This window comes from Zingiber officinale, chromosome 7B (assembly GCF_018446385.1).
Source record: "Zingiber officinale cultivar Zhangliang chromosome 7B, Zo_v1.1, whole genome shotgun sequence".
Taxonomy (NCBI): Eukaryota; Viridiplantae; Streptophyta; class Magnoliopsida; order Zingiberales; family Zingiberaceae; genus Zingiber; species Zingiber officinale.
In genome coordinates, this window is record NC_055999.1 from 17,435,855 (window position 1) to 17,456,987 (window position 21,133).

Here is a 21,133-nt window from a genome sequence, read left to right on the forward strand (position 1 = left end):
TGGCCCGCGGTGCCTCCTTTGGCCGGAGCAGCGGCTGGACGACAATAAGAGACAGGAGCAGCAAATCCCTTTTTTGGTTGGTGTCGGCAGCAAAGAAATGAGAAGGAGACTAGGAGAGTCAATTGACAACGGGCTGGCTTTTTCTGTAGCATGAATACAAAAGAGGAGAGAAGAGGAGCTCGAGGGAGGGGCAGTGACGGTTGCGGATCAGGGCCTGATCGAGGCGGCAGTCACCATTGAGGACTTCAACCGCAGTGTAAATGACTCAATTGTCGAGGCCGAGGAGGAGATCTAGGTTACGGAGGTCGATGTCGACGTCGACGTCGACGTCGACGTCGACCACGGATAAACTGAAGCAAGTGAGGGAGAGGTCGACGTGACGACCTGGAGCGGAGGGCGATGACAACCCACGTGAGAGCCTTAGCGCCGAATCCCAAGGAAAGCTTGGAGAGAGGCTTGGAGATGCAGAGGAGCTATATGGAGGGGAGGGAATTCAAGAAACAAGGCCAGAAGAGAAGGTAGAGGGTAGAAGAATTCAAAAAGAATATTAATATATAATGTTTACAAATATTTAATCTATTAATTAATAAATAATAAAATTGTTTTAATAATTATAATAAATTATTGGAATAATTTTAATATTAATTTAATTTGATGATTTAATCCAATCAATTCAATCCTCATGGTTGTCTTCATCTCTTTTAACCCGGAGCGGGATGGCCATCCGCAGCTGGAGAGTCTCATTCACCACCGCGTTGAGGTAGGGAAGGCGGACGAGGTCGGGCTCCTTCAATTGGACGGAACCCAGAGCAGCGTCCAGTTCCCGCCGGAGCTTGCTCTGGATCGCTGGGTGATTCACCAGCTCCGCTATGCCCCACTCGATCGATCAGTAGTCTCTAACGCTGTATTTAGTTCAAATTCAACGCAATAAGTATATATATAAACTTGTCGGGATATAAGAAAACAAAGCAAAAATAATTACCGGTGACATTGATGTTCTACAATGTAGAGGACATTGTTGTAGTTGATCTCGCTTCTCCTCTCGGCATCCAAGATATGATCCATTGCACATTTCATCTTCCTGTGTTTAGCCCCTAAAATCAACCTCCGCTAAAAATTTTCTAAAACAGAGTGATCGAACAAACCAAACGACTCACTTTCTCTCGGAGACGAAGTGCTCGTGGAAGATCCGCAGCCGGCGGTCCTTCACTTCGCTGCACTTGTTGAGGTAGCCCGATCAAGAAGGGGCGGAGAACCGGAATGAAGTCTCCGTAGTTGAACTCGAAGCTCTGCGACAAACCACTCCTCTCGAAGTTGATCGCCTTAAGCTTATTGAACAGGGGATCCTCCTCGCTCTCGAACTGCCTGTCGAATTTGATCCTGAACATCTTGTTGTACATCATCAGCTGGAGGCGTCGCCGGAGCACCACTCCCTCGCTAGGTACTGGCTGCCTTTGGGTTGCTCTTCAGCTCCTCCACCACCAGTCGTATCTCCTCTTCCCACCCCTCTCTGTCCTGCTGCACCACCTGTTCCCCGCACGAGAACAAAAGGCCCGTCAAAGGTCCAATTTTTATGCATGGAATCTTCAAAAGGCTTGTTGGTGAAGATAGGAACCGTCTGTTGGAAACAGAAATTATGGGAGAAGAAAAAAGAATTATAGAAGGAAAAAAATGTGAAAGAGGAGAAATAACTCTATATGGAAAAGGAGTTGAAGAAAATAGAAAACTTAACTTGTTCATTCATGAAAAAGAAGTACATATTTATAGGCTTATTGGATAACCACTAATATGAGATAATCATGATATATATATATATATATATATATATATATATATATATATATATATATATATATATATATATATATATATATTTTAAATTCTATCTCCACGAACTCTTATCAAAATTATCAAGTTCTATCTCTATCCTATCTCTAGTCAAGACTTGTCACCTCACCATTCTATCTCCATAAAATTTTATCAACAACTTTTATCTAAAAATCAAGTTTAATTTTCAACACCCCCTCTTAAACTTGATTTTGTGACTCCAAGCAAATATCGCATTTTGATGAAGTCTTCAAATTTGAGTGGCTTGGTAAAAATATCAGCAACTTGATCTTGAGACTTTATGTATTCCACTTGCACCTCTTTTCTTGTAATACATTCTCTGATATAGTGAAAGCGCGTATCGATGTGCTTGCTTCTATCATGGAAGACTGGATTTTTTGCTAGTGCTATTGTAGACTTGTTATCAACTCGTATCTTGGTTGCCTCTTCTTGTGGTAAACTTAACTCATTCAATAAATTTCTGAGCCAAACAGCATGACAAACACATGAAGTCGCAACCACATACTCTGCTTCACAAGTAGAAAGTGTGACAATAGGTTGTTTTTTCGACATCCAAGTGAAAGTTGTATCTCCCATAAAGAACACAAATCCTGTAGTGCTCTTTCTATCATCTATATCTCCACCCCAATCACTGTCACTATATCCTTCAAGTTTGAAGTGGTTAGATGTTGAATAAAGTAATCCAAAATCTATCGTACCTTTGATATAGCGCAAAATTCTCTTAGCGATATTAAGGTGGATAGTAGTTATGTTGGTGCGGTTAGCACTAACGATTTAACCCAGGTTTTGATGAATGACAAATAGGTTAAGTTAGTTTTGTTGTTGTCTGACACTTTGAACGAGTGTGCAGGAGAAGTCCAGACAGGTCGACGGGCTGACCGGATGTCTGGCACGAAGTCCAGCTAGGTCGACGGGCTGACCGGATAGCTGGCAAGAAGTCCAAGCGGGTCGACGGGCTGACCGGACGCTTGGCGAGAAGTCCAGCTAGGTCGACGGGCTGACCGGATAGCTGGCGAGAAGTCCAGACGGGTCGAAGGGCTGACCGGACGTCTGGCAGGTAAGTAAGGTAAGTCACTGGAGGGGAGTGACTGCGAGGACGCGTTCCCGGGAAGGGAACATTAGGCGTCGATCCGGCTTAGATCCATTTCGGATATCTAAGTCGAGATCGTGACTAGATTCCGGTCTCGGAAAGACGGAATCTAAGTCATACTCCTTTTTGCTAATTCATACTCACTTTGCTTTTGCTAACAATCTGTGTTGCAGGGTAAATTTGCCTCCGGACTAACGTTTGTCTTGCAGGACGGATTCTGCGAGAAAACAGGGTCCGGGCGCCCGGAAGGGATCCGGGCGCCCGGGAGGGAAATTTCATCCTGATCGCGCGTCGCCACGTGGAGCTCGCTGGTTGGACTTGCCACGTCTCACCAGGGCGCCCGGAAGGCATCCAGGGCGCCCCGAGCCTCATATAAAAGAAGGGTCAGAGGAGAGCTTCAGGATAACAACGAAAAGAAAAGTCTTCCACTGCTCTGTACTTCTGCGACGCTAACAAAGCTCCGACACTACGCTCCTTTCTTGTCTTTATTGTCGGTATTTGTTTTTCATTTTCATTAGCATTCATTGTACTATTTTTTGTAATCATCATTTCGAATTGCTAGTGAATTGCCCAACGAAAGTACTCACGGAGTACGGACCTTCGAGTAGGAGTCGTCACAGGCTCCGAACGAAGTAAAACCACTGTGTCTATTTTACTTTTCCGCTGCGTTTAAACTCTTGTTTTTTCGAATCGATATTCACCCCCCCCTCTATCGAATCTAACGGTCCTACAAGTGGTATCAGAGCAGGTACCGCTCTGATTTGGTGCAACCACCAATCAGACAAAGAGGGGGTCTTTTTAAAGAAAAATTATATATCGTTCGTTTTTAAAATAAAACCTTACGCCTTTCGTTTTTTCCCTCCAAAACTGGTTTTGAAAAATACATCGTCATCTTTTCACTATTATTTAGTATCGACAAAATATTACATTTTCAAAAATTTGAGATAATATTTTTATTAATATTTTAATAATATTTTATTATTTTTTTAAAAAAAAATTAGTGAAATATTATTTTTTTTTCCAGCACTGCTAATCCAAGACCAAGTCTTGGGATTTTGTCTTTGTTTCATTGTGTGCAAGAACAATGTCTTTTCAAGAAGGATGGAACCCCAATGAACCACCACCGTACGATGAAGATTTCAACTACTGGAGGCGAAGAATGGAATGCTTCTTAGGAAGCGTAGATATCGATTATATGCTAATATTGAAAAAACCTTCTCAGAACTCGGAACTGAATAAAAATGTAAGTAAAATTATTTGTAATATTTTACCTAACAATATTATATGCAGACTAGAAAAATACAAGAATGCATATGAGCTGTGGACCCAGTTGATCAAGCTTCACGAGACGCCAATGGAGCTAGAAGATCAAGTTAAAGTCAAATCCGGACTCGAGTCAGATCCAACGGAGAAGCCTGCTGAATTAGGGGTTGCGCTCAAGGTTAGTAATATTTACCAAAACACCCTTGCTAGTAGTAGTTTAAAATATGTGCATGTTAATTTGGATATATCTGAAAGTATATGTGAAAATAGTGTACATGACAATACTTGCGAAAATACCCCTAGGACATTTTTTGATAAAACAAATATAATTAATTCAGAAAATACAGAAAATACCCCTAGGATATTTTCTGATAAAAAAAATATAATTAATTTAGAAAATACAGAAAATCTGAAAATAATTAATAAATCTAAAAATTCGAATTTAAACCTAAACAAATCTGAAAACTCAAATGATAGAGATAACAAGGTCAATATTGATCTAGATAAAATTAATAAATTATTTAATAATCTAGACAATATTAATCTAGAAAATCCTATCCAAACCCAAGATAATTTAATTAATAAAAAATTAAATTTTAACGATAAGAATAATCTAATAAATTCCACTAATTATATCAACTTTAAAAATAAAGAAAATATAAGAATAAAATCAAACACTTTGATAAAATCAAAACTAAATTTAACAAAATTAAAATTAAATGTTAAAAATAACATATTAAATAAAGATAATCCGAAAAATTCAAAATTAATAATTAATAAAAGGTTAAAAGATAAACCTTTAAGGAAACATAATTCAAACAATTTAATTAATTCAAAGTTAAAAATGAATAAAAACTTAAACTTTAAAAATAAGCTATTAAAGAAAGATAATTCAATTAACTTAATAAAAGTGAAATTGAAAGAAAATTTAACTATGAAATACATTCTCTTAAAGAAAGATAATTTGACTAATTTAATTAATTCAAAATTAAAAACTTGAATCTAAATTATAAATTAAACATTAAATTTTAACCAAAACTTAACTATAATAAACCCAGAACTAAAAACTAAATTAATGGCCAATAGTTCAGGGATAGCTGGCACCTCCAAAACTAACCTACCCGACAGGGTAACCCTAACCAACCTACCCGAAAAGGGTAACCCCAACCAACCTACCCGACAGGGTAATTAGGACTAGTTAAAGAGGGTTCAAGTTTAACTTGAATCATGGTACTGGTGAAGTTTTTTGATGATAGTACGTTGGGGAAGCTTGGGCATCGCATGTCTAGAAAGATATGGCTTCAATCTGGTGCATTTGGCCAAGTGGAACCGACCGAAGCTACCTTTAAATGGATCCTAACTAGTTAGACCAAGGTTTAATACTAAGCTCCGTGGATAGGACTATTCGGAAAACCTCAAAAGGTTGGTTACTTCTAATGACATCCAAGTGACTCACCAAGCTTAGAAGTTTATCCGAAGAATGCCTATTTGTTGAGACCAAAGCTAAACCCGAATCTAACACAAGTTAAACCAAACTCTGTAATTAAATCTAATTCATCTCACAAAATTATAAGATTCCCTGATTGATAATCTAGATCGGGGATGAGATGAATAAGGATTAAATTAATTAATTTTCAAACGAATTTCAAATTAAATTAAAATTAAATTTTGAATTTCAAATTCAAATTAAATTAAAATTAATTAAAATTAAATTTTGAATTTCAAATTAAAATTAAATTTCGAATTTCAAATTAAATTTCGAATTTCAAATTAATTAAAATTAAATTAAATTAAAATTAAATTTTTTAAAATCTATTTTAAAAATTAAACTTAATTTTTTTTAACTTAAAAATTTATTTTAAAACTTTTTTTTAACTTAAAAAATTATTATTTTAACTTAAAAATTTATTTTAACCTAAAAATTATTTTAACTTAATTATTTTAAAAAAAAACTTTAAAAAAAAAATTTCATTTAAAAATTCTTTTAAAAACTTTTAAAACTTATTTTAAAATTCTTTAAAAAACTTTTTTAAAAAAAAAATCGTTTAAAATTTTTTTTAAAAAAAAATCTTTAAACTATTTTAAAAATTATTTAAAAACTATTTTAAAAATTCTTTAAAAACTATTTTAAAAATTCTTTTAAAACTCTTTTAAAAATTCTTTAAAAACTATTTTCAAATTTCTTTAAAAATTATTTTAAAAATTCTTTAAAAACTCTTTTAAAAATTCTTTAAAAACTATTTTCAAATTTCTTTAAAAATTATTTGAAAAATTCTTTAAAAACTATTTTAAAAATTCTTTAAAAACTATTTTAAAAATTCTATAAAAACTATTTTAAAAATTCTTTAAAAACTCTTTTAAAAATTCTTTAAAAACTATTTTTAAATTTCTTTAAAAATTATTTGAAAAATTCTTTAAAAACTATTTTTAAAATTATTTTAAAAACTTTAAAAAATTCTTTTAAAACATTTTAAAAATTATTTTAAAAACACTTTTAAAAATCATTTTAAAAACTTTAAAAAATTCTTTTAAAAATTATTTTAAAACATTTTAAAAATTATTTTAAAAACTCTTTTAAAAATCAATTTAAAAACTTTAAAAAATTCTTTTAAAAATTATTTTAAAACATTTTAAAAATTATTTTAAAAACTCTTTTAAAAATTATTTTAAAAACTTTAAAAAATTCTTTTAAAAATTATTTTAAAAACTCTTTTAAAATTCATTTTAAAAACTTTAAAAAATTCTTTTAAAAATTATTTTAAAACATTTTAAAAATTATTTTAAAAACTCTTTTAAAAATCATTTTAAAAACTTTTAAAAAAAATTCTTTTAAAAATTCTTTTAAAACATTTTAAAAATTATTTTAAAAACTCTTTTAAAAATCATTTTAAAAACTTTACAAAATTCTTTTAAAACATTTTAAAAATTATTTTAAAAACTCTTTTAAAAATCATTTTAAAAAACTTTAAAAAATTCTTTTAAAAATTCTTTTAAAACCTGTTAAAAATTATTGTTATTTTAAAAATTATTTTAAAATTTTTTTTTTAAAAAAAAATATTTAAAAAACTATTTTAAAAATCATTTTAAAACTATTTTAAAAATTATGTATCATTTTGAAAAATTCTTCTTATTTTTTAACTATAATAAAATTCTTTTAACTTAAAAAAAAAATAGTAATAATAATAAATTATTTCTATAGACTATTTTTCACTTTAAAAATTATTATTTTTACTTTAAACTCATTTTTAATCTTAAACATCATTTTAACCTTAAAATTATTTTTTAATTTAACTTAACGGAAAATTAGATCTCAAATTAAAACTCATTAAAACTTAATTTAAACATTACTTTTCAACTTAATTTAACCTAACTGAAAATTAAAACTTAAATTAAAACTTAAAAATTTAACTTAAACTTAAAACTTAAACCTAAATTAATCACTGATATTAATCTTAATCTAAAATCAAAACTGCATTGAACGTATATTAATTGTCATTAAATAATTATAAAAATCATTTTAAAATATTGTTAGAAATCCCTTAAAACTTAGACACCTAACTTAAAAGCTTAAATTCCGTTAACTTTTACTTTAAACTTAATTATGTAATTAATAAGTAGAACTTAACTATTTAAGTTTAACTTTATTTGAGAACTAAGCTTGATTTGATTAGAACCTAGGTTTAACCTTAGTAAAAATATTACTCTAACTCATTTTTTATCAACCTTAAAAATATTAATTATTTTTATAAAGTTTGACTTAAATTGAACCTTCCTTAACCTTGTTTAATAACGAGTTTAACTTCAAATTACTACCAACTTTAAACTAAGTTAATCCAACTTAAAAGGAAGTAAATGAAAAGTTAAATTATAACTAACACCTTCATCAATTAATACAAAATTTAGACTATATTAAATTATTGAATCAAGCAAAATTTAATCAATAAATTATTAATATTGATTAATTATTGAATTAATAACAACTTATCTTACTTAACATTACACTAAAGGTTAACTCATTTCAACTGAATCTAACGTTAATTACGTTTAGTCAAATTTAAATGAACAATTTTATAAAGATAATTATACAATCGCCTAAAACACTTAGGTACGAAAATATGTTACGGTTGTAAAATTTTATATTAAGGGGGAGTAATAAATAAGAAGGATTAATAAATTAAAGGAGTATCAAATTCAGGGGGAGGTTTTTAATTATCTCCTTAAGTGTTATTTTTTAATCTTCTCTAGAAAATTCTACCTCAATTTTTTTTCTACTTTGAATATATTTAGAAAATATTTTCAAAATTTTATGTCAGGTTCAGGAGGAGAAATAAAACTAATTCAGTTTTTCAAATCGAATTTTAAACTTAATTTTGAAAATCAAAGTTTAAAAATCAATTTTCAAAATCAACCTGTTTAAAATTGTGAAATTTTTTTAAAACCACAAACTTTTTATCCTTTTTACTTAGTCTTTGAAAACTGAATTTTTCAAGTATTTTAAACCATGGTTTTGAAACTAGTACTTTTAAACTTTGAAAATTTGATTTTGGAAAACAAATTTTACAAAAACATTCTAAAAATATGATCTTACTTTTACCAAACTCCTTTGAAAACTAAAAGTAAAGATTTAAATTTAATTTAACTTTACTTTGAAAATTATCCTGAATCTAGTTCTTAAAATTTGATTTTACTTAATTTTGACAATTTGATTTGGAAGTTAAATTTTACAAAAATTAGTTTAAAAAAAATTACGTTTTTATTGAAAATTGTGGAAATTAGATTTTTCAAAACTTAAGTTTACAAACTAAGCTTCTCAAAATCATTTTCCTTAATTTTGAAAATTGAATCTTTTACAAACTTAGTGTTGAAAAATAAATTTCAATCAGTTTTGAAAAATAGATTTTTCAAACTTAGTTTTTGAATTTTGGTTTTGAAAACTTATGTTTGAAAAGAATTTCAAAGTTGTAACTTGCTTTGAAAATTTAAACTTGATCTTGAAATTTAGACCTTATACACTTATGTTTGAAAATTAGACTATCTAAACTTAGCAATTTTTCTAAAAGCTAAAAGCTAATGCTTTAAACAAGTTTTCAAAACTTTAAACTCCCCCAAGTCAACTTGACTATTTTTTTAAACTAGCTGTTAAAAATTGTACTTTTATCAGTATCTTTGAATTTTTGAACTAAACTTTTTATTACTCTACACTATGATTGTTTACCCTTGCTTATTTTTTATGAATGTCAAAGGGGGAGGGTTAGGTGGTTAAGTTAGCTAAACCAATTTGAAAATACAAACTAACTTTAAAACCATATAAATGCATGTTGTTTCTTGCATATGTTTTCACTAACTTAACCAGGTTGTCATTCCATCAAAAAGGGGGAGATTGTTGGTGCGGTTAGCACTAACGATTTAACCCAGGTTTTGATGAATGACAAATAGGTTAAGTTAGTTTTGTTGTTGTCTGACACTTTGATCGAGTGTGCAGGAGAAGTCCAGACAGGTCGACGGGCTGACCGGATGTCTGGCACGAAGTCCAGCTAGGTCGACGGGCTGACCGGATAGCTGGCAAGAAGTCCAAGCGGGTCGACGGGCTGACCGGACGCTGGCGAGAAGTCCAGCTAGGTCGACGGGCCGACCGGATAGTCGGCGGAAGTCCAGACCGTAAGGGTCGAGCGACTCTGCGTGTAAGTAAGGTAAGTCACCGGAGGGGAGTGACTGACGCGCTCCCGGAAGGGAACATTAGCGCCGATCCGGCTTAGATCCATTTCGGATATCTAAGTCGAGATCGTGACTAGATTCCGGCCCCGGAAGACGAATCTAAGTCATACTATTTTGCTAATTCATACTCACTTTGCTTTTGCTAACAATCGTTGCAGGTAAATTTGCCTCCGGACTAACGTTTGTCTTGCAGGACGGATTCTGCGGGAAAACAGGGTCCGGGCGCCCGGGAGGAAAATTTCATCCTGATCGCGCGTCACCACGTGGAGCTCGCTGGTTGGACTTGCCACGTCTCACCAGGGCGCCCGGAAGGCATCCAGGGCGCCCCGAGCCTCATATAAAAGAAGGGTCAGAGGAGAGCTTCAGGATAACAACGAAAAGAAAAGTCTTCCACTGCTCTGCACTTCTGCGACGCTAACAAAGCTCCGACACTACGCTCCTTTCTTGTCTTTATTGTCGGTATTTGTTTTTCATTTTCATTAGCATTCATTGTACTATTTTTTGTAATCATCATTTCGAATTTCTAGTGAATTGCCCAACAAAAGTACTCACGGAGTACGGGCCTTCGAGTAGGAGTCGTCACAGGCTCCGAACGAAGTAAAACCACTGTGTCTATTTTACTTTTCCGCTGCGTTTAAACTCTTGTTTTTTCGAATCGATATTCACCCCCCCCCCCTCTATCGAATCTAACGGTCCTACAAGATCTTCCATGTAGCGACTAACAAGTCCAACAGCATAAAGAATATCAGGCCTTGTGCACGTCAAGTATCGTAAACTTCCAACCAAACTCTTAAAAAATGTTGGATCAACTTTTTCTTCTTCATCATGCTTTGATAGCTTGACTCCACATTCTACTGGGGTATTTATAGACTTACTGTTATTCATCCTGAACTTCTTTAATATCTCTCTTGCATAACCTGCTTGTGAGATGAAGCTTCCATCTTCCCTTTGGTTTACTTCAATGCCCAGATAGTATGCCATGAGCCCAATATCAGTCATTTCAAACTCTTTAGTCATCACATCTTTAAATTCTCCAAACATACTTGGATTGCTTCCTGTAAAGATCAAGTCATCGACATATAGGCATACAATCAAAACATCTTTATCCTGACTCTGAATGTATAATGCACGTTCATAAGGACATTTGATGAAGCCTTTCTCTTGCAGGTGCTTGTCTATTCGGCTATTCCATGCCCTTGGTGCTTGCTTTAGCCCGTAGAGAGCCTTCTTCAATTTTAGAACTCTGTCTACTTGTCCTTTAACTTCATAACCTGATGGTTGCTGAATATAGACTTCTTCTTCAAGAACTCCATTTAAGAAAGCAGATTTTACATCCATTTGATGTATTTTCCACTTATTTTGAGCTGCTAAAGCAATGATTAGTCTAACAGTTTCTAATCGAGCAACGGGAGCGAATACCTCATCATAATCAATGCCAGATCTTTGACTGTAGCCTTTTGCCACCAATTTTTCTTTATATCTTTCAACTTCTCCTTTGGCATTCTTCTTTATTTTGTACACCCACTTCACACCAATCGCCTTATGTCCTTTAGGAAGTGTCGTTAACTCCCATGTGTCATTCTTCTCTATCGCCTTGATTTCTTCATCCATTGCATCTTTCCACCTTTTGCTTTTTATAGCTTCTTGGAAATCTATAGACTCGCAATCCGCAAAAAGACAAAATAGAGTAAGATTATCTTGATTTTCAGTTACCTCATAAATTTCCCGTAAGCTTCTAAAGCGTGGTACTCTTTCTCTTGAAGTTGATGCAGATAAATTCTCTTGAGTACTTGATGTTGGTGTTACTAGTGGAGTAGTAGGCTCCTCTCTTGTTTGCTCTACCCTTGGTTGCTCCACATTTTCTTCTTCAAAGTATGGGAAGAAGTTGTAATCTTTATTTTGAGATTCCCAATTCCATTCTTCTTCTTCATTAAATATGACATCTCGGCTAATGATTGTCTTCCCAGTATCTGGATTGTATAACTTATACCCTTTTGAGTTAGTATCATAGCTAATAAAAATAAATTTCTTACTTTTATCATCCAGTTTGCTTCTTGCTTCATCAGGCACATGAACGTGTGCTATACTCCCAAAAACTCTTAGATGAGAAATTATAGGTTTCCTTCCGCTCCACGCTTCTTGTGGTGTCTTGCCCCACACACTCCTAGTTGGTGATCGATTGGATAAGTATACTGCACATGCAACCGCTTCTGCCCAAAGTTCCTTTGGTAACCTCTTGCTTTTGAGAATGCTCCTTGTCATGTCAAGGATGGTTCGATTCTTTCTTTCTGTCACTCCATTTTGTTGAGGAGATCTTGGAACTGTCAAGGGTCGTCGTATTCCGTTGGCTTCACAAAATTCTTGAAACTCCTTTGAGGTAAATTCTCCTCCTCGATCAGAACGCATAACTTTGACCTCGAGACCGCTCTCCTTTTCTATGGTAGCTTTAAATTTCTTGAATATGCCGAAGACCTCCGATTTTTGCTTCAAGAAGTATATCGAAGTTTTTCGAGAAAAATCATCTATGAAAAGAATGAAATAATTACTCTTACCAAGTGAACTTGGCTTTATCTGACCGCAAACATCTGTATGTATAAGTTCAAGAGGCTTTTGAGCTCTTGAACTTTACTCCTTTGGAAAACCTCTTCTAAATTGCTTCCCACGTAGACATGCTTCACATACTTGATCAGGATGTTTGATGTAAGGTAGTCCTCTCACCATCTCCTCCTTTGAAAGCAGTTCTAGTCCTCCGAAATTCAGATGTCCAAATCAAAAATGTCATAGCCAAGTGATGTCTTTGTAACAAGCTTTGAGACAGTTGACAACATCATTTTGAATATTAAGTAAGAACATTCTATTTTTTGACATAGGCACCTTAGCAATTAAGCAACCAATATGATCTTTCAAGATGAGCATATCATCTTTTAGATGAATATCATACCCTTTTGACAAAAGTTGTCCTAAGCTTAGGATGTTGCTCTTCATATTTGGTACAAAGAAAACATATGAGATAAATTCATGTTTTCCATTCTTCAAACGGATGAGAATGTTACCTTTGCCTTTTACCTCAATCTTTGATTCATCTCCGAAGGATACATTACCACCAACTGATTCATCAAACTCTACGAACATGTTTCTTTTCCCACACATATGATTGCTTGCACCAGTGTCGAGATACCAAATTGTATCTTCTTCTCTTTCATTATCTTTATACGCTAGCAGTAGGGTGCCATCTTCTTCTTTCCTTTCTTCCATATAATTTACTCTTTCATATACTTTATTCTTGGGCGATATACATTCTTTTGCATAATGTCCAAATTTGTCACAATTGTAGCACTTAACTTGAGATTTATCGTACCTCGAGTTTGTATACCCTCTTCCACGTCCTCTTGTTGAATGTTCTCCTCTTTCATTGTTGTTGTTGGAGACCCATCCTTGCTTATTAGGACGGCCTCGTCCATATCCACGACCTCTTCCACGTTGACTTCTATTGTTACTAAAGCTTTCATCTTTCTTTGTCGGTTGAAGAGTCGTCTTTAGGAGTTGTTGAGTAATTTCTTCATTTATCTTCTTCTTTTCTTCATGAGCTTGTAATGAACCCAGGAGTTGCTTAATCGTCATGACTTGTAGATCCTTGGTCTCTTCGATGATGGTTGTAATGTTATCAAATTTTAAATCCAATGATCGAAGAATTTTCTCAATAATAGTTACTTCTTCTAGTTTCTCACCATTTCTCTTTAGTTGATTGGAAATGGTAGAGACTCTAGAAAAATAATCTGATACTAACTCACCTTCTTTCATACGAAGAGCATCAAATTGACTTCTTAATGTCTGAAGTCGTACCTTTTTTACCTTTTCTTCTCCTTGATATGAGACTTGGAACTTTTCTCATGCTTGCTTGGCTGAAGTAGCACTTGAAATCTTCTCAAAACCATCCTCATCTAAAGCTTGATAAATGAGGAAAAGAGCCTTCTTGTCTCTCTTTCTTAAATCTCTCATACTGTATTTTTCAGTTGAAGATAACGTCGAGTCATCACGAGGCTCAACGTAGCCTTTTTCTATAACTTCCCAAACATCATGAGCTCCAAGAAGCGCCTTCATCTTGATACTCCAATTGTCATAATTACTCACTTTGAGTACTGGAACTTGGAAGGCTCCATTAGTCATGGCTCTGATACCACTTTATTGGAAACATAAATTATGGGAGAAGAAAAAAGAATTATAGAAGGAAAAAATGTGGAAGAGGAGAAATAACTCTATGTGGAAAAGGAGTAGAAGAAAATAGAAAACTCAACTTGTTCATTCATGAAAAAAGAAGTACATATTTATAGGCTTATTGGATAAGCACTAATATGAGATAATCATGATATATATATATATATATTTTTAAATTCTATCTCCACGAACTCTTATCAAAATTATCAAGTTCTATCTCTATCCTATCTCTAGTCAAGACTTGCAACCTCACCATTCTATCTCCATAAAATTTTATCAACAACTTTTATCTAAAAATCAAGTTTAATTTCCAACACCGTCATGATGCGCCGCATCTTGCGCCAGTGGTCGCCGTAGACGGTGAAGACCATGTCTTGGCCCTTGCCGGTGAAGATATCAAGGACGACGTTCCGTGTGCGGGAGCCGAACTCGACGCCCTGTGCGTGGAGGACCTCGCGGGCGAGCTCGGGGGAGGAGACGACCAGTACCAGATTGCACATGCCCATGAGCAGGTGGAAGATGTCGTTGAAGCGCTTGGCCATGCCGGTGAGCACGAGGTGGTTGAGGTCGTTGCCGACCTGGAGCCAGTTCATGACGATGGGCACCGGGCGCAGCCCCGACGGCAACTTGAACCGCTTACCGCAAAGCTTCGACACCACAATCGCCAGCGTCACGGTCGCGAACAGACCCAGCAGGGCTTTCTCCACGAGCACCAAATCCATGGCAGGACGGAGAGTAGTCAGAACACGAGCTGTTCGACGTTGGACCTGATCAAGTTGGCAGAAAATATATAGAGAGGAGCAAAGCTCAACCTCTATCCGCCATTAATTGACCTGCTCAAATCCTGCACTCTTACCGTTGACTTGTTGTGTTTTGGAGAAAAAGTGAAGTCGTCGTCATCTTACCGTTGACTTGTTACCTTGATGGTAAAGGAAGTATTTTGATAGGATAATAAAAGTATTAAACGACATTTTTGACACCCGTAAAATTTAATAATTATAAACTTGATAAGTATTTTAATAATTTTCTTAATTTTAGTTAAGTAGGTAGCCGGGATGTCCATATATTTTCATAATGATATAATATTATCCTATGTTTAGACTCTCATGACTTTACTTTTGGGCTCCCCTTAAAAGGTCTTATTCCAATGAAGATATCCTATATTTTTTTAAACTCATGATCTTTCCTAAATCTTTCCAATGTGGGTTTTTAATTGAATCTCAACAATCCACCCCTCAAACGAATAACCACAATTATTCTCATGGTCCGGGCCTCACACGAGCATCCGTTCATCTTGACTTGCTCTGAGCCTTCTCGTGAGCATCCCCATCTAGTTACCCTGACCTGCTCTCGGCCTCCCCGCAAGTATCCGGTCACCCTGACCTACTTCGGGCCTCCCCATGAGTATTGAGTTACTCATGACCTGCTTTGGGTCTCCCCGCAAGTATCTGATCACCATGACCTGCTCCGGGGCCTTCCCACAAGCATCCGGTCACCTTAACTTGCTCTGAGTCTCCCCACGAGCATCCGGTCACTCATGACAACTCCGAGCCTTCAACTTCGTTCAATGTCACCCCACATAGCATCTGGTTTGTACCATGGCTCTGATATCATTTGTTGGAGATCAGTGGCTAGCTAGAAGGGGGGTTGAATAGCTTGGACACCCCCAAATCAATTACTTCTCTACAATTCATTAGTTGCGTAGCGAAATAAAAACTAAAGCAATGAAAGCAATAAGAATGAACATAAACTCTAACATGTTCGATGTAACGTGATTCGGAGATTGTTTGCTCCTACTCCACGGCTTATCCTTGAGGTGGGTGATCCCTCAATCCTTCGGTGGATTAGTCCCGACAATCTCCGACTAGAACTTACTCCTTATCGGTGAAGTACAATCTCTCATAAGGCACTCTTCTTCTTTACAAGATTGAGAATAAGCTTTAGAAGAAGAGTGTAAACTTTGGACAAAGATTTAGGAGTTATTCAATTATATCAGTAACTTCCTTCATGACCCAAAGCTTCCCTTAAATAAGAGGAGAGAGTTGATCATAAGGTCAACTCTTCTTGGCACCAGTCGACTGGTTAATGCACCAATCAACTGGTGTAGTCGTTGGGCATAGCTATGAGATTCTGACAACGGTCGCTAACGGCCTTGTACTAGTCGACTGGTGTAAACACCAGTCAACTGCTCCCTTCACTCGTCGGGCACAGAGACTCTCTGTGCTCTTGTGAATTTGGACCAGTCGACTGGTCTCAGTACCAGTCGACTGATACCTTACATTCACACACACTCATCTTCTCTAGAGTCGCCCTTGAAGCCCTCTTCCTCGGCCTTCGTCCCTCAGATACATTCGAACCCGCGACTCCTTTCCATGCATCCTTCGTGTTGCCTTGAAGTCTGCTTCCCTCAGCTTCACTCCGTTGCTCCTCATCTGGCGGTTCCTCGGATGCATCATCTTTCACTGATCTTTAAGAACCCAAGCTATAGGATGAGATTTTTCCAAACTTGGTTGCACAAAGTTCCTCATGTGTTTCACCAAGTCCTGCATGACTAAAACATATATCAAAACAATATGAAATCTAACTTAAACTCTTTGACACACACATCAAAATCTATGATCGTACCTGATAAAACCTAGGTTGATTGCTCCCATAATCTCTCCTTTTTTGATGTGTGACAATATGTTTAAGTTAGGCACAAATAATAACTTGACAATTACAAGCAAAATGTAATCACAAAGCATAAATCCAAGCTCCCTCTTAACATATGCTTTATTGATTTAATTTTCAAGTTTGCACAAATATGGAGGAATAAAAGTTTCTAACTTAAACTTACCCATTTCTCCCCCTTTGACATTATCAAAAAAATTATTCCAAACAATCACACACACCATGACATCAAATTTAAACTAAATTAACCAAAATAAACTTCTGAAAGTGCTAGAAAACAGCTACCAGTCGACTGGTATCTGATGCAGTCAACTAGTATATAAGCAGTTCGAATTTCAACCTTTTGAAGCCAACTTCAGAAATGTATAAAAAATTCTAGAAAATTTGAAAAATCATGAAATTTTAAAAATATATTTATTTTAAAGTCCTCTATCAATGAAAAATATTTTTTCATAGAAAGTCAAAGAATTTTTGATGTTTTGATAAAAACTTCAAACACTTTAAAAATCACTAATGTTTGTATCAATTTAAAGGTTGTTTTGAATTCATATGTTTCAAAATAAGTGTACCACTATAAATAAAATATAGAATTATTTTTAAAATATTTAAAATATCCAACTATGATCTATGGGCACTATGTTCATTAATTAAATATTTATTTTCCTCATAGTTGGTCTATGATCACTATTTTGACACACTTCATGATTCAACAATATGTCATAAGCATAAGTGAATTAAGAGTATCATCCTACCATCTCACATCTATATTTAGAAATATAATCCAAGTCATTGTGAGATGTAATGACGGAGACCTCTACTTAGCCCTTCTTATCATAAAGTTCTATCAAGGCTAAGTATTCCCCCTTAAGGTCTTAATTCAACCATATTTCAAAAAAAAAAAAAATTAAATATGACCCCAATGGTTGACGAACCCTAGAAGTCCTCTAACCCTTGAGGATTGACTTTAGTACCCAATAGAAGTACTTCTTAATTGGGTTAACCAAATATTCCTTAAAGATCTATTTCCTATCTATAGTCTTTATCTTTGATTGCCCCTAGCAATTAGACAATGATAGGACTTGTCATTGTTGGATTCCTTATACCCTAAGCCCTTTTTGTTGAAACTTGTCATTTGGCTCCCAATGATCATGTTTAGGGTTTTGGAGTCAACTTCAAATTTTTCAAGGGCTTTGGTAAGGTATTCTACCTTTTCTCTTAAATTCTTATTTTCTTCTTCTAAACATGATACAATTAAACTAGAAGCATACATACTAGAGTTATCAACCTTAGAAGAAATGGATTCTAATTTTTCTTCAAGCATACAAATATCATGTTTCAAAACTTTATTTTTCTTTTTGGCCTTAAACAAGTCTTCATTTGTACTTGAAATAATCTTAACTAAGGTATGACTGGGTAGATTGTATACCTCACTTACCGAGAAGTCCAAATCCGAAGTTTGACCTCCCCCTTCACTTGAGCTCCCTTCTTCTTCACTTGAGCTCCTTTCCTCTTCTCTTTCGGATGAAGTGGAGACAATGCCATCAATTCCCATTAGAGTGAAGTGGGAAACATGATGTTCTTCTTCCTCTTTGATGATGAATTATCCCATGTTGCCTTAAGATTTTTGACCTTCTTCACCTTTTCTTTTGTCTTCTTCTTCTCTTCCTTCTTCTTTTCTTCTTTTCTTCTTTCTTCTTTAGGAGAGGACATGTATCCTTCATATGTCCTTTTTCTTGGCAATTATAGCAAATGATCCTCCTTATTCTACTTTTGCCCCTTAAACTTCTCGTAGCATGAGATTTGTTAGTTGAAAATTTTTTAAATGCTCTTCTCATTTTTCTTACCATATACGTCGCTTGATCGTTATTCATTAAGGTGCTTGATTCTTCGGAGTCGGATGATAGTACGGATGAAGACTTCTTCTTCTTACCCTTTCCCTTATTTGCCACAAGGGCTACTCCTCTTGATCTATGTGCTTCTCCATCCAACCCTTCAACTCTAGTTTCATGGAGCTCCATTGTTGAGAAGAATTTATCTAGAAAAGATTTCTCTAGGTCTTTTGAAATTTAGAATGAATCTACAATTGAGCTCCAAGTTGTGGTTCTTGGGAAAGCATTGAGAGCTTTCATCATAATGTCTCGATTGGAAAGTTTCTCACCTACACTTATTATTCCATTTAAAATTTCTTTAAGTCTAGCATGAAGTATAAATACCTTTTCTCCTTTTTCGAGTTTGATGTTGTTAAGTTGTAATTCGAAGGAGATCTCTTCGTGCTAATTTTGCTTCCATTGTCCCTTCATGAAGCTCAACCAATTTTTTCCATAAGTCCTTGGTGTTGGTACAGTTTACACTAACGGTCTAACTCAGGTTTTGATGAATGACAAGTAAATTAAGTTAGGTTTTGTTGTGATCTAACCACTTGATTAAGTGTGCAGGAGAAATCCAGATAGGTCGACGGGCTGATCGGATATTTGGCAAGAAATCCAGCTAGGTCAACAGACCAACCGGATAGCTGGTACGAAGTCCAGATAGATCAATAGGCTGACAAGATATCTGGCGAGAAGTCCAGCTAGGTCAACGGGCCGATCGGATAACTGGTATGAAATCCAGGCAGGTAGATGGGTTGACCAGATGTCTGGCCAAGTGGTAAGTAAAGGTAAGTCACTAGAGGAGAGTGACTAAGTGAGGACACACACCGGTTGAGGGGGCAGTAGGCGTTGGTCCAGTTTAAGTCCATTTAGAATCCCTAAACTAAGACTCTGACTAGTTTCTGGTCCTGGGAGGACAAGAACTAATTAATACTCTTTATTATTAGTTGTTAGTGTCTTAATACTTGTTTTACAGGTTATTTGGACTAACGTTATTTTGTAGAAAAAAAGAGCAAATTTGCTTTCGGATGAACAGTGTCCGAAGGCGCCTTCAAGCAGTGAAGGCGCCTTCTATGAACAGTACGAAGGCGCCTTCCATGGCTATGGAAGGCGCCTTCCGCAGGATGAAATTTTGACTTCGTCGCGGATAAATGACAGGCTGTTCGGGATCGAATTTGCCATGTTGAAGGCGCCTTCAACTGCTATGGAAGGCGCCTTCCATGCCTTATATAAGTGGGTCTCGAGAAGGCTTCAATATAGAACACATATACGAGCTACTACACATTCAATTAGGCCTCTGACTGCTCCTGCTTCCTGCTGCTACTCTAAAAAGTCTATCTGCTTTCGAGCTACGCTTCTAGGGCGTCCAAATCTTCTCCGATAGACCGACAACAACACACCGATCTCTCAAATTTGTTGTAACCTTTTTATTAGTGTTGTACTCTTAATTCTGCAGCTTTAAAAGGAAAGTGTAGACTATTATACTATCCCTATTCTTGTATTCGATTCCCTCTTCCGGAGGTACCGGAAGAGACTTTTAGTGGATTACCCATCAATAGGTCCGCAGGACCTGAGTCTTGGAGTAGGAGTCACCGAAGGCTCCGAACTAAGTAAACCGACTATGTTTTCTTGTGTTCTTTGTTCTCGCTTTCTTATTTCTTTTTCCGCTGCGTACTTTAAATTTTAAAAAGAAAATACAAGTTTTTGAAAATCACGTGATTCACCCCCCTCCCCCTTGCGTATCGATCCAACAAGTGATATAAGAGCAGGTTTTGCTCTGAATTAGTGCAACCACCAATCAAGCCTGGGGAATCATTTTTAGATGTCTTTGTTTTTCACATTCTATTTGAATTGGTAAAACTTTACCTATTTAGATAATTTTTCGTTCGATTTTAACTTAAAGTTGGTGCAACACCTCTCAAGATCCTTTACACTTTTTTTATATCTCTAACTCTACTAATCCAAAACCAAGTCTTGGCACCTCTTTTTAGTTTTCTATCTACAGCTGTGAAATATCCCAAAATGAAGGATACAGGACAGGCCGTCCTCCCCTCTTCAATGGTGACGATTTCTCATACTGGAAGAAGCAGATTGAGGTGTACCTGAAAACAGACTTCGATCAGTGGTTCAGCGTCACCAAATGGTACAAGGCACCAATGGACAGCGCCGGGATTCCAATGGACCCGGAAAATTAGAATATGGAAATCAAGAAAAAAACATAAATTGACTTCAAGACCCTCAACACAATCCAGCGCGAGCTGAAAAAAGAAGAGCTGAACCATGTCGACCCTCACGAAAATGCCAAAGAGCTATGGGACAAACTCATAAAACTACACGAGGGGACCAATGACGTAAAGGTAATGAAAAGAGACTTATATCTAAATAAATTGTTTAATATAAAAATGAAGGAAGGTGAGACCACCAGTCAACTGCACGTGAGGATAAAGGATATTCTCAACGGACT

At 35.4% G+C, this 21,133-nt stretch overlaps 1 pseudogene; it reads right to left on the bottom strand.

Annotated features, from left to right (window-relative positions):
• Window positions 1-673: 673 nt before the first annotated feature.
• Window positions 674-14,853, bottom strand: LOC122004209 (annotated as a pseudogene).
• Between the last annotated feature and the right edge of the window lie 6,280 nt (window positions 14,854-21,133).